Genomic DNA, 14,582 nt, shown 5'->3' with positions numbered 1-14,582 from the left:
GCTGCCCCAATTCACACAGAATATACGTGTATTTGCGGCGAAGCGCAAGCAGACCAATACGGTCTACATGGTCTTAACTGTTCTAAAACCAAGGGCTGGCATGCAAGACACAATGAGGTCAACGACATCATTAAGAGAAACCTTGCTACAGCTGGATGCCCAGCCGAAAGGGAGCCCCGATCACTAGCAGCCAACAATATCCACAACCCAGCAAACTGCCCCGACGGGATCACCATCTATCCTTGGAAGAATGGTAATCTCTTAGCATGGGACTATACCTGTGTGTCCACACTGACTGACACCTATATCCATCAGAGTGTGGGGCGACAGGAAGGAGCTGCTGACCACAGGGAGGAGTACAAGATGAGCAAGTACAGGGACATAAACCAGCAGTATCAATTTGTCCCAGTGGGATCAGAGACTTTGGAATCATGGGGAAAAATGCCACACGTTTCCTTAAAGAATTGGGTTCCAGACTCATCGACACAACCAGGGACCCAAGGGCAGCCACTTTCATGTTCCAGCGCCTCAGCGTGGCCATCCAGAGGGGAAAAGCTTGCTGCATACTTGGCTCGCGTCCAGCCTCGGAGGAGCTGGAGGAAATTCATGATCTTAATACATTGTACCATTGTATTCATGTTTGTGTTTTTCTGTAAATGTATTCTATTTATTAATAAATGTTCACATAGAATATAAAATATAGGGGTGGTAGGAGAAGAAAATATTCAAACAGCTCCGGGGAGAACCTTGAGTTTTCCCTGAGGTACGTTTATTGTCTTCTCTGAGGATGAGGGTCCCCATTCCAGCTATAGAGGGGGTACTTAAATTTAACATATATATAAATAGTTTAATGTGTGTGTATATGGCTCTATGCACGTATATTCCCTCGCACCCGCATGAATATATATGTGTATACATAAATATACATTGCAAGTGTTCATTTTCCATAGGGGGAAAAATTCTCATTTTACAGAATTATCCCTCTGGGTCTGAATTAATTCCCTATTATATAGAATCCGGTGGCTATAATACAGGTTAATTCCGTTTATTGTGTGCGATCCACTGTGTGACCCGGAACGCCGCCCACACAGTAGTTCAGGCTCGCGTAGCCCAGGGCGCGTAGCCGCAGTTTCCCCACCTCCTCCCCCTTCCCCTTCAATGGTAAGGGAAGGAAGGGGAGAAGGATCTCTTGACGGGGGAGAAAATCTTGGTTAACGCTTTGCGAATACGCGCACGGGGGCCCAGGAGCTGAGTCTCGACTCCTCCATCAACCCTCGTGTAGGTGAGTGTATTGATAAAAAAATTATTTTTTTGGATTTTACCGTGAAAGTGGCTAGTTTATTGTGCACCTCATGTCCATCCTGTGGATGGTAGTGGCTAGTTTATTGTGTACCTCATGTCCATCCTGAGGATGGTAGTGGCTAGTTTATTGTGCACCTCATGTCCATCCTGTGGATGGTAGTGGCTAGTTTATTGTGTACCTCATGTCCATCCTGTGGATGGTAGTGGCTAGTTTATTGTGTACCTCATGTCCATGCTGAGGATGGTAGTGGCTAGTTTATTGTGCACCTCATGTCCATCCTGAGGATGGTAGTGGCTAGTTTATTGTGCACCTCATGTCCATCCTGAGGATGGTAGTGGCTAGTTTATTGTGCACCTCATGTCCATGCTGAGGATGGTAGTGGCTAGTTTATTGTGCACCTCATGTCCATCCTGAGGATGGTAGTGGCTAGTTTATTGTGCACCTCATGTCCATCCTGAGGATGGTAGTGGCTAGTTTATTGTGCACCTCATGTCCATCCTGAGGATGGTAGTGGCTAGTTTATTGTGCACCTCATGTCCATCCTGAGGATGGTAGTGGCTAGTTTATTGTGCACCTCATGTCCATCCTGAGGATGGTAGTGGCTAGTTTATTGTGCACCTCATGTCCATCCTGTGGATGGTAGTGGCTAGTTTATTGTGTACCTCATGTCCATCCTGTGGATGGTAGTGGCTAGTTTATTGTGCACCTCATGTCCATCCTGAGGATGGTAGTAGCTAGTTTATTGTGTACCTCATGTCCATCCTGAGGATGGTAGTGGCTAGTTTATTGTGCACCTCATGTCCATCCTGAGGATGGTAGTGGCTAGTTTATTGTGTACCTCATGTCCATCCTGTGGATGGTAGTGGCTAGTTTATTGTGTACCTCATGTCCATCCTGTGGATGGTAGTAGCTAGTTTATTGTGTACCTCATGTCCATCCTGTGGATGGTAGTGGCTAGTTTATTGTGCACCTCATGTCCATCCTGTGGATGGTAGTGGCTAGTTTATTGTGCACCTCATGTCCATCCTGTGGATGGTAGTAGCTAGTTTATTGTGTACCTCATGTCCATCCTGTGGATGGTAGTGGCTAGTTTGTTGTGTACCTCATGTCCTTCCTGTGGATGGTAGTGGCTAGTTTATTGTGTACCTCATATCCATCATGTGGATGGTAGTGGCTAGTTATTGTGCACCTCATATCCATCCTGTGGATGGTAGTGCAAGAGCATATGGATACACAGAAGACTTAGGAACTAGACCCCAAAAGGGTTAGCAGGAGTACATCTGGATTTATATCTACAGTTCACTTACCCTTTACAAGCAGATTTAGGAAATTTGCTTAATATATCTGGTATCTTATTTTCATTAATAAGATATCTTGGCGGCATATCACGTAGATTATTATACTGTCTGTATATTCCTCAATAAGTGGACAATTAGGCACAAAGTATTTAAGACAGTGACCATAGGGCTGGCCACATACTTTGAATTTGGTTTGGTCATCATCCGTGTGTCTGCCAAACTGTCAGCAGTACTTGTAACCAAGCCTGAGCCTGGCTACCACAGCATCAGTCAGTCTGTGTGTCTGCCAAACTGTCAGCAGTACTTGTAACCAAGCCTGAGCCTGGCTACCACAATATCAGTCAGTCTGTGTGTCTACCAAACTGTCAGCAGTACTTGTAACCAAGCCTGAGCCTGGCTACCACAATATCAGTCAGTCTGTGTGTCTGCCAAACTGTCAGCAGTACTTGTAACCAAGCCTGAGCCTGGCTACCGCAATATCAGTCAGTCTGTGTGTCTACCAAACTGTCAGCAGTACTTGTAACCAAGCCTGAGCCTGGCTACCACAATATCAGTCAGTCTTTGTGTCTGCCAAACTGTCAGCAGTACTTGTAACCAAGCCTGAGCCTGGCTACCACAATATCAGTCAGTCTGTGTGTCTACCAAACTGTCAGCAGTACTTGTAACCAAGCCTGAGCCTGGCTACCACAATATCAGTCAGTCTGTGTGTCTGCCAAACTGTCAGCAGTACTTGTAACCAAGCCTGAGCCTGGCTACCACAATATCAGTCAGTCTGTGTGTCTGCCAAACTGTCAGCAGTACTTGTAACCAAGCCTGAGCCTGGCTACCACAATATCAGTCAGTCTGTGTGTCTGCCAAACTGTCAGCAGTACTTGTAACCAAGTCTGAGCCTGGCTACCACAGCATCACTCAGTCTGTGTGTCTGCCAAACTGTCAGCAGTACTTGTAACCAAGCCTGAGCCTGGCTACCACAGCATCAGTCAGTCGGTGTGTCTGCCAAACTGTCAGCAGTACTTGTAACCAAGCCTGAGCCTAGCTACCACAATATCAGTCAGTCTGTGTGTCTGCCAAACTGTCAGCAGTACTTGTAACCAAGCCTGAGCCTGGCTACCACAATATCAGTCAGTCTGTGTGTCTGCCAAACTGTCAGCAGTACTTGTAACCAAGCCTGAGCCTGGCTACCACAATATCAGTCAGTCTGTGTGTCTGCCAAACTGTCAGCAGTACTTGTAACCAAGTCTGAGCCTGGCTACCACAGCATCAGTCAGTCTGTGTGTCTGTCAAACTGTCAGCAGTACTTGTAACCAAGCCTGAGCCTGGCTACCACAGCATCAGTCAGTCTGTGTGTCTGCCAAACTGTCAGCAGTACTTGTAAACAAGACTAAGCCTGGCCACTGCAACATCAGTCAGTCTGTTCACATTGCAAGTTGCTTCATAAACATACTTATCAATGTTCATGTTATCATAGTGGGTTATAGATCTGTTCAAGCTTGTACCTGAATTCCTATAATATTCACTTTCATTATTTACTTCTCTCTTAATATTATTCCTAATGCTATACACAGACATACCAGATTTATATTCTAAATCTTCCTTTTATTAGTTAACGTATCAACATAATAAAGGAGTAATCAAGTGTGTAATGGTATCCATAACAGTTTTATAGAAATTTTATTTTCCCGGAATTTTTGAGTATCTAAACCTGGCTTCTCCAGTGAGCATGTTGTTAGAGTCGTTATGTGATGATATAGAATCATTAAGAATCATAGAGTCAAGGTCAGTGTTATAAGTTAACTTTAGCATAATTAGGATTACAATTTAGTTTGCAGTGTAGACGCCTAACTTAAAGTTGCTGTCGTTCTGAACTAGGGAGGTGACAACGAGAGTAGTTGTAGCCCTGCCAGTAGACTTCTGCTTAGATCCAGCAGGTGAGGGAGATCAGGGAGAGAGAGAGAGAGAGTGGGGAGTGTATGAGCTAAGGGAGATGTGAGAGGGAGATGAGGGAAATGGGGAGATTATTGTAATGTTGGAAATAAGATCCATGAGATGACAAACACACACATACATACACACACACACACACACACACACACACACACACACACACACACACACACACACACACACACACACACACAAACACACACACACACACACACACACACACACACACACACACACACACACACACACACACACACACACACACACATACATACAAACACACACACACACACACACACACACACACACACACAAACACACACACACACACACACACATACACACACACACACACACACACACACACACACACACACACACACACACACACACACACACACACACACTATTGAACTACGTCATTCCAGTGTTCCTTAACAAGTGGGTAATTACCTCCTTACACCTGTCATCTCAATTAAAACTTTACCACTATGTCCTCAGGAGTAATTTTCTCAGTAGTATTTAAATCAAGGTGGCGATGGAGTGAGCAGATGGGAGGGGAAGCGTATACATGGGAAGGGGGAAGTAGGCAAGAGAGTATAGAAGGTAAGGAATGGGAGGGAGGGGGGGTAGGAGGGGAGGTTACAGTGGAGGGAGATGTCTGTCAGTGCCATTCCATAGTGCATTTGACTAGCTAGGCCAGTAGTGGACTTGAACCTGCCTAGCATGGGCCAGTAGGCCTGCAGCAGTGTTCCTTCTTTCTTTATATAGAGGAGCCTCTTGCTGATAGCTCGCCTGGGTGAGTGTGAACGACTGTAGCAGTCGCTGAGGACTTAGTTTAACCACGTATCCTCCTGTTGATAGCTCAAGTGGGTGAGTACAATGTGTTCAGTCCATCACTCTTGATGGTCTGAACACATCATCTCCAGGCTGAGGGACTGATTACCTCAAACTTCTCCTTATCTTCCACCTTTCTTCTCTGCATGGGACTGATGAAATCACTGGCTGGCGATACGTTTCCACAATAAAGATACCTATATGGTGTAACAGTTTTGCTGACGTAGATTACGATCCTTGGACCTGACTAGCTTTGGCCAGTAGCTGACTTGGACCTTTCTAGCATGGGCCAGTAGGCCTTCAGCAGTGCTCCTTTCTTATGTTCCTATTACAAAAAACGTGTTTCTGTCCACTGTGTGTATATTAAAATATCAAAACAATTCAGTAATATTTTTCCTCTCTCTGTTTTTCTTCAAGTTTATATTTTTATTAACATTCTCTGATGTACCTGGATACCTGGAGGTTACCTGGAGGTTATTCCGGGGATCAACGCCCCCGCGGCCCGGTCCATGACCAGGCCTCCCGATGGATCAGGGCCTGATCAACTAGGCTGTTACTGCTGGCCGCACGCAGTCCAACGTACGAGCCACAGCCCGGCTGATCCGGCACTGACTTTAGGTATCTGTCCAGCTCTCTCTTGAAGGCAGCCAGGGGTTTATTGGCAATTCCCCTAATGCTTGATGGGAGGCTGTTGAACAGTCTTGGGCCCCGGACACTTATGGTGTTTTCCCTTAGTGTACCAATGGCGCCCCTACTTTTTATGGGCGGCATTTTGCATCGCCTGCCCAGTCTTTTACTTTCGTAGGGAGTGATTTCTGTGTGCAGATTTGGGACCATTCCTTCCAAGATTTTCCAAGTGTAGATTATGATATATCTCTCCCTCCTGCGTTCCAACGAGTACAAGTCAAGTGCTTCCAAGCGTTCCCAGTAGTTAAGGTGCTTGACAGAACTTATACGTGCAGTAAAGGATCTCTGTACACTCTCTAGATCTGCGATTTCACCTGCTTTGTATGGAGATGTTAATGTACAGCAGTATTCCAGCCTAGAGAGAACAAGTGATTTGAAAAGGATCATCATTGGCTTGGCATCTCTCGTTTTGAACGTTCTCATTATCCATCCTATCATTTTCTTTGCACGTGCGATCGTGGCACTGTTGTGATCCTTGAAAGTGAGATCCTCAGACATTACTACTCCCAGGTCCCTTACATTATTTTTCCGCTCTATTGTATGGCCGGAGTCAGTAGTATACTCTGTTCTAGTTATTATCTCCTCCAGTTTTCCATAACGGAGTAGTTAGAATTTGTCCTCATTGAACATCATATTGTTTACCGTTGCCCACTGGAAAACTTTGTTTATATCTTCTTGGAGGTTAACCGCGTCCTCAGCAGATGACAGCCTCATGCAGATCCTAGTATCATCCGCAAAGGATGATACGGTGCTGTGGTGTATATCTCTGTTTATGTCTGATATGAGGATAAGGAATAAGATGGGGGCGAGTACTGTGCCTTGTGGAACAGAGCTCTTCACTATGGCAGCCTCCGATTTAACTCTGTTGACCACTACTCTTTGTGTTCGATTTGTTAGGAAGTTGAAGATCCATCTCCCCACTTTCCCAGTTATTCCTTTAGCACGTATTTGATGGGCTATTACGCCATGATCGCATTTGTCAAATGCTTTTGCAAAGTCTGTGTATATTACATCTGCATTCTGATTTTCTTCCAGTGCCTAAATGCTGTAGCCCCTCCGGCTGGTATTTACTTAGGTGCACTGGACATGGGGGAGTTAAGAGGGCAAGGAAAGGGGCTTGAGAAGAGAGGAGATTGAGGTTGGGAGGAATTGCGGTTGGGAGAAAAAGGTGGTGGTTAGATAGCGAGGGATGGTGGTTAGGGAGGAAGGTGATGTGGCTAGGCAGGGTGGGTAGTGGTTAGGGAGGGTGATATATATATATATATATATATATATATATATATATATATATATATATATATAGATATATATATATATATATATATACAGAGAGAGAGAGAGGGAGAGTGAGTGAGAGTGCTCTCTGACTGCCCAGGAACTCTCTGAGTGCAAGATAACACGGGTCTGCCGAAGGTCGTGATAGTGGGACTCTTCATTTTCTCCCTTAACCCAGGCCGCCTAACCCCGTCTCTCTCTCTCTCTCTCTCTCTCTCTCTCTCTCTCTCTCTCTCTCTCTCTCTCTCTCTCTCTCTCTCTCTCTCTCTCTCTCTCTCTCTCTCTCTCTCTCTCTCTCTCTCTCCCGGTCCAGCAGCTTGCATTTAAAATATTCACAGAGAATGTACCGGTTTGTTTATTTATCAGGACTGTATTTTTCACTCTAGTTACAGCATTGTGTGTGTGTATGTGTGTGTGTGTGTGTATGTGTGTGTGTATGTGTGTGTGTGTGTGTGTGTGTTTCGGGAAGGGGATGTTGGGTGTATTTTTTTCCTATCCCTCGCCCCTTTCTGAAGGGGAGGGAGAGGGGGAAAATAGCTTCTCCTAAAGGGGGGAGGGAGAAGCTAACCTTCTCGTAAGGGGAGAGGAACTCGTCCCCTCTAAAAGGGGACCTAGCTCGACCCTCGGATGTTTCCGTAACAAATCATTGGCAAGTAGAACGTGGGTCCCGGAGAGATGCTGGTGTATTTTGCTTCTCTCGTGGTCTCTCACTTGGTCTAGTGGGTGATGTTGATCTCTCTTGCTCCTCTCGTGGTCTCAGAGTTGGTCTGCTAGATGATGCTGGGTCTTTATTCATCTTCTCGTGGTATCTAAGGACCATCTTCCAGTCACTCTCTTGCTTCCACCTCTCCCTAACCTAACCTAACCTTCACGGAGATTACCTCTCGTAACAAATCCACTGGCGATTAACAGCTTCATCAGGCGGAGAATCGAACAAGCAGCACTCTACGAACTCGGGCCTTAAAAATCAGCGATGTTTTCCCCTTTCTACAAGCTACCTTTCGCTCTTTTGACCCGACCAGTCGCTAGCGGAGGCAACTGTTGACCTCCAGTAACTTACTCCAGCCAAGGGACAGCAAGATTTCAGGTTTAAATGTTCCACTTCTGAATTCGTAGGAGCTAAAATAGAACCTAATGTGCTTTTCTTGGAATGAGGAGTGAGTGGGTGGCACGCGCGGTGTCAAGGGGTGCCACTGGGGGGTAATTGTAAAGCGGGGAAATTAATAGCTACGGAGGAGGGGGAGTGCGACCCCCCTTCCCTCCTACCAGCAGTGTAAATCTTAGTGTACTAGTGTGGAGCAATGTCTTAGACCAGGGTGTCTGTGCCTGTCTGTCTGTCTCTGTGTCTGTCTTTGCATCTGTGTCTCTCTCTCTGTCTTTTCATCTGTGTCTTTGTTTCTGCATTTGTGTCTCTCTGTCTCTGCACCTGGGTATATCTGTCTTTGCATTTGTCTCTGTCTTTTCATCTGTTTCTCTGTCTGTCTCTTCATCTGTGTCTCTGTTTAATGTCTCTGTCTCTGCGTCTGTCTCTTTTTATCTGTGCCTCTCTCTTATCTTTGCATCCATGCCTCTGTCTGTTACTGTTTTACGTTTGTTATGACTGTTGTTCTATTGTTTGTTTCTGTTTTGCTGTTGTTAATTTACTCGCCAGGGGAGAAAGAAAAAAAAGAGCCGACGATGTTGTGAGGTTTTATTGTCTTAAGATTACGTTAAAAGACTTGTGAATGCTTAACGTGTGTGTGTGTGTGTGTGTGTGTGAGTGTGTGTGTGTACTCACCTAGTTGAGGTTGCAGGGGTTGATCCCTAGCTCCTGGCCCCGCCTCTTCACTGCTCTTCACTGGTGTGTGTGTGTAGCACGAACGACCACTTTGCCCTGGTGGTGATGACCACAATAAAGTGGTCACCTCGACAACTAGTTGTCCCCTCTGACCTTTATTGGGGTCATGACCCCTCACTCTCCCTCCCTCTGCTAGTTTTACGACGACAATACATACCACCTAGCAAAGAACTACACAACAAGGGCATTCACCGTTGGATTTTCCTGTTTCTGTTGTATATATATATATATATATATATATATATATATATATATATATATATATATATATATATATATGTAATATGTCGTGCCGAATAGGTAAAACTGGTCAGTTAGCAAGAACTCATTTAAAATTAAGTCCTTTCTAAAAATTTCTCTTATACTTTTAAAGATATATTTTTTTAATTAATGTTAATGTAAATGTTTTTAATTTTGTACCAAAAGAATCTTAGAAAACTTACCTAACCTTATTATAGCAAGATCAATTTATTTTAGCCTAACCCAACTAAATATATTTTAAATACGTTTACAATAATTTAATACTAAACAAACACAATCAAATATATTTTTTTCGTTAGGTTCAGAATGATTTTGGCGAAATTATTGCATACACAAATTTTCACTTGTCCTATATGGTAAGATGAGCGTTGCTATTTAAGCCAAGATCGCAAGTTCTGCCTATTCGGCACGACATATATATATATATATATATATATAGATATATATATATATATATATAGATATATATATATATATATATATATATATATATATATATATATATATATATATATAATAACCACACTGTGACTAATCAAGGATTCGAACCCATGTCGTTTTGGCCCACCTCATGGTGAGCGAAAATCACACTACGGGTTAGAGCAGCATTTCGACTTAAGGGATGGACGTAGCACGTGAGAGAGTAGACATAGCACGTGAGAAAGTAGACATAGCACGTGAGAGAGTAGACATAGCACGTGAGTAGACATAGCACATGAGAAAGTAGACATAGCACATGAGAAAGTAGACATAGCACGTGAGAGAGTAGACATAGCACGTGAGAGAGTAGACAGAGCACGTGAGAAAGTAGACATAGCACGTGAGAGAGTAGACATAGCACGTGAGAGAGTAGACAGAGCACGTGAGAAAGTAGACATAGCACGTGAGAGTAGATATAGCACGTGAGAAAGTAGACATAGCACGTGAGAGTAGACAGAGCACGTGAGAAAGTAGATATAGCACGTGAGAGAGTAGACATAGCACGTGAGAGATTAGACAGAGCACGTGAAAGAGTAGACATAACACGTGAGAGATTAGACAGAGCACGTGAAAGAGTAGACATACCACGTGAGAGTAGACATAGCACGTGAAAGTAGACATAGCACGTGAGAGTGTAGACGGAGCACGTGAGAGTAGGCACAGCACGTGAGACAGTAGACGGAGCACGTGAGACAGACAGAGCACGTGAGAGAGTAGACATAGCACGTGAGAGTAGACATAGCACCTGAGAGTAGACATAGCACCTGAGAGTAGACATAGCACGTGAGAGTAGACATAGCACCTGAGAGTAGACATAGCACGTGAAAGTAGACATAACACGTGAGACAGTAGACGGAGCACGTGAGACAGACAGAGCACGTGAGAGAGTAGACATAGCACGTGAGAGTAGACATAGCACCTGAGAGTAGACATAGCACGTGAAAGTAGACATAGCACGTGAGAGTGTAGACAGAGCACGTGAGAGTAGGCACAGCACGTGAGACAGTAGACGGAGCACGTGAGACAGACAGAGCACGTGAGAGTAGACATAGCACGTGAGAGAGTAGACAGAGCACGTGAGAGTAGATATAGCACGTGGGAGTTGACAGAGCACGTGAGAGTAGACAGAGCACGTGAGAGAGTAGACATAGCACCTGAGAGAGTAGACAGAGCACGTGAGAGTAGATATAGCACGTGAGAGTAGACAGAGCACGTGAGAGTAGACAGAGCACGTGAGAGTAGACAGAGCACGTGAGAGAGTAGACATAGCACCTGAGAGAGTAGACAGAGCACGTGAGAGTAGACATAGCACGTGAGAAAGTAGACATAGCACGTGAGAGAGTAGACATAGCACGTGAGAAAGCAGACATAGCACGTGAGAGTAGACATAGCACGTGAGAAAGCAGACATAGCACGTGAGAGTAGACATAGCACGTGAGAGTAGACATAGCACGTGAGAGTAGATGTAGCACGTGAGAAAGCAGACATAGCACGTGAGAGTAGACATAGCACGTGAGAAAGTAGACATAGCACGTGAGAGTAGATGCAGCACGTGAGAAAGTAGACATAGCACGTGAGAGTAGACATAGCACGTGAGAGAGTAGACATAGCACGTGAGAAAGTAGACATAGCACGTGAGAGTAGATGTAGCACGTGAGAAAGTAGACATAGCACATGAGAAAGTAGATATAACACGTGAGAAAGTAGACATAGCACGTGAGAAAATAGACATAGCACGTGAGAAAGTAGACATAGCACGTGAGAAAGTAGACATAGCACTTGAGAAAGTAGACATAGCACGTGAGAGTAGACATAGCACGTGAGAAAGTAGACATAGCACGTGAGAGTAGACATAGCACGTGAGAAAGTAGACATAGTACTTGAGAAAGTAGACATAGCACGTGAGAGTAGACATAGCACGTGAGAAAGTAGACATAACACGTGAGAGTAGACATAGCACGTGAGAAAGTAGACATAGCACTTGAGAAAGTAGACATAGCACGTGGGAGTAGACACAGCACGTGGGAGTAGACATAGCACGTGAGAGTAGACATAGCACGTGAGAGAGTAGACATAGCACGTGGGAGTAGACATAGCACGTGAGAGAGTAGACACAGCACGTGAGAGAGTAGACACAGCACGTGAGAGAGTAGACACAGCACGTGGGAGTAGACATAGCACGTGGCTTCACCCAACACGTGGCAGAGGCTCGTGTGATGTATTTAGAATCACAGAAACAAAAGAGACAGCCCCGCACCCACTAAAATTTTACGACCTGAAGAGAGCGAAGGAATGGGTTAGCGAAATGGGGAGTAGGGGTAGGGAAGAGGTATGGGGAATGAGGGGAAGGGGGTCACAAACCTCGAAGTGATGGAAGGGGGAGGGGAATGCCATTTTCTACCCTTCATTCCCCCCCTCCAGGGGCCGGCATGCTAATTCTGGTGCAGATCGCCGGCAGTAATAGCCTGACTGGTCATATGATCACTAGGGAATTCCGGAAAGAATTAGGAAAGCTAGTTACATTCCTGTTACTAGTATCCCCTAGTAACAAGCATTTATGTAGTATGCCCTAGTAACGGGCATTTATCTAGTATGCCCTAGTCTACTTGGAGTCTACCTGGAGGGCATTCCGGGAATAAACGCCCCCGCTGCCCGGTCCACGACCAGGCCTCCCGGTGGATCAGGGCCTGATCAACGAGGCTGTTACTGCTGGCCGCACGCAATGCAACGTACGAACCACAGCCCGGCTGATCCGGCACCGACTTTAGGTATCTGTCCAGCTCCCTCTTGAAGACAACCAGGGGTCTACCGGTAATGCCCCTTATTGCTGGTGGGAGGCTGTTGAACAGTCTTGGGCCCCGGACATTTGTTGCATTTTCTCTTAGTGTACCAGTGACGCCCCTACTTTTCACTGGGGGTATGTTGCATTGCCTGCCAAGTCTTTTGCTTTTGTATGGAGTGTGCATCTTAGGGACAAGTCCCTCTAGAATTTTCCAGGTGTAGATTATGATATATCTCTCTCGCCTGCTCTCCAGTGAGTACAAGTCAAGTGCTTCCAGGCGCTCCCAGTAGTTAAGGTGTTGGATGGAACTTATACGTGCAGTAAAGGTTCTCTGTGCACTCTGTACACTTGAATGAGGATGTTAATGTACAGCAGTATTCCAGCCTAGAGAGAATAAGTGATTTAAAAAGGATCACCATTGGCTTAGCATCTATTGTCTTGAATGTTCTCATTATCCATCCTATCAATTTCCTCGCAGATATGATAGTGGCATTGTTGTGGTCCTTGAAGGTGAGGTCTTCGGACATTACCACACCCAGGTCCTTCACATTACTTTTCCGCTCTATTGTGTGATTAGAGTTTGTAGTATACTCAGTCCTACCTACCTACCTGGAGGGCATTCCGGGGATCAACGCCCCCTCGGCCCGGTCCACGACCAGGCCTCCCGGTGGATCAGGGCCTGATCAACCGGGAGGCTGTTACTGCTGGCCGCACGCAATCGAACGTACGAACCACAGCCCTGCTGATCCGGCACCGTCTTTAGATATCTGTCCTAGTTATTATTTCCTCCAGTTTTCCGTAACGGAGTAATTGGAATTTGTGTTCATTGAACATCATACTGTTCTCTGTTGCCCACTGGAAAACTTGGTTTATATCTTCTTGGAGCTTTGTCGTGTCCTCAGTGGATGACACTCTCATGCAGATCCTAGTATCGTCTGCTAAAGATGATACGGTCCTGTGGTTTACATCTCTGTCTATGTCTGATATGAGAATGAGGAACAGGATAGGTGCGAGTACTGTGCCTTGTGGGATATAGCTCTTCACTATGGCAGCATTTATGTAGTATGCCCTAGTAACGAGCATTTATGTAGTATGCCCTAGTAACAAGCATTTATGTAGCATGCCCTAGTAACAAGCATTTATGTAGTATGCCCTAGTAACGAGCATTTATGTAGTATGCCCTAGTAACGAGCATTTATGTAGTATGCCCTAGTAACGAGCATTTATGTAGTATGCCCTAGTAACGAGCATTTATGTAGTATGCCCTAGTAACGAGCATTTATGTAGTATGCCCTAGTAACGAGCATTTATGTAGTATGCCCTAGTAACGAGCATTTATGTAGCATGCCCTAGTAACGAGCATTTATGTAGTATGCCCTAGTAACGAGCATTTATGTAGTATGCCCTAGTAACGAGCATTTATGTAGCATGCCCTAGTAACAAGCATTTATGTAGTATGCCCTAGTAACAAGCATTTATGTAGTATGCCCTAGTAACAAGCATTTATGTAGTATGCCCTAGTAACAAGCATTTATGTAGTATGCCCTAGTAACAAGCATTTATGTAGTATGCCCTAGTAACAAGCATTTATGTAGCATGCCCTAGTAACAAGCATTTATGTAGTATGCCCTAGTAACGAGCATTTATGTAGTATGCCCTAGTAACAAGCATTTATGTAGTATGCCCTAGTAACAAGCATTTATGTAGTATGCCCTAGTAACAAGCATTTATGTAGTATGCCCTAGTAACGAGCATTTATGTAGTATGCCCTAGTAACGAGCATTTATGTAGTATGCCCTAGTAACGAGCATTTATGTAGTATGCCCTAGTAACAAGCATTTATGTAGCATGTCGATATGTTTAAAACCCCTTAAGGAA

This window comes from Cherax quadricarinatus, chromosome 44, assembly GCF_038502225.1.
Source record: "Cherax quadricarinatus isolate ZL_2023a chromosome 44, ASM3850222v1, whole genome shotgun sequence".
Lineage (NCBI taxonomy): Eukaryota > Metazoa > Arthropoda > Malacostraca > Decapoda > Parastacidae > Cherax > Cherax quadricarinatus.
The sequence above is the reverse complement of the archived record's forward strand: the minus strand, read 5'-3'. Positions refer to the sequence as shown.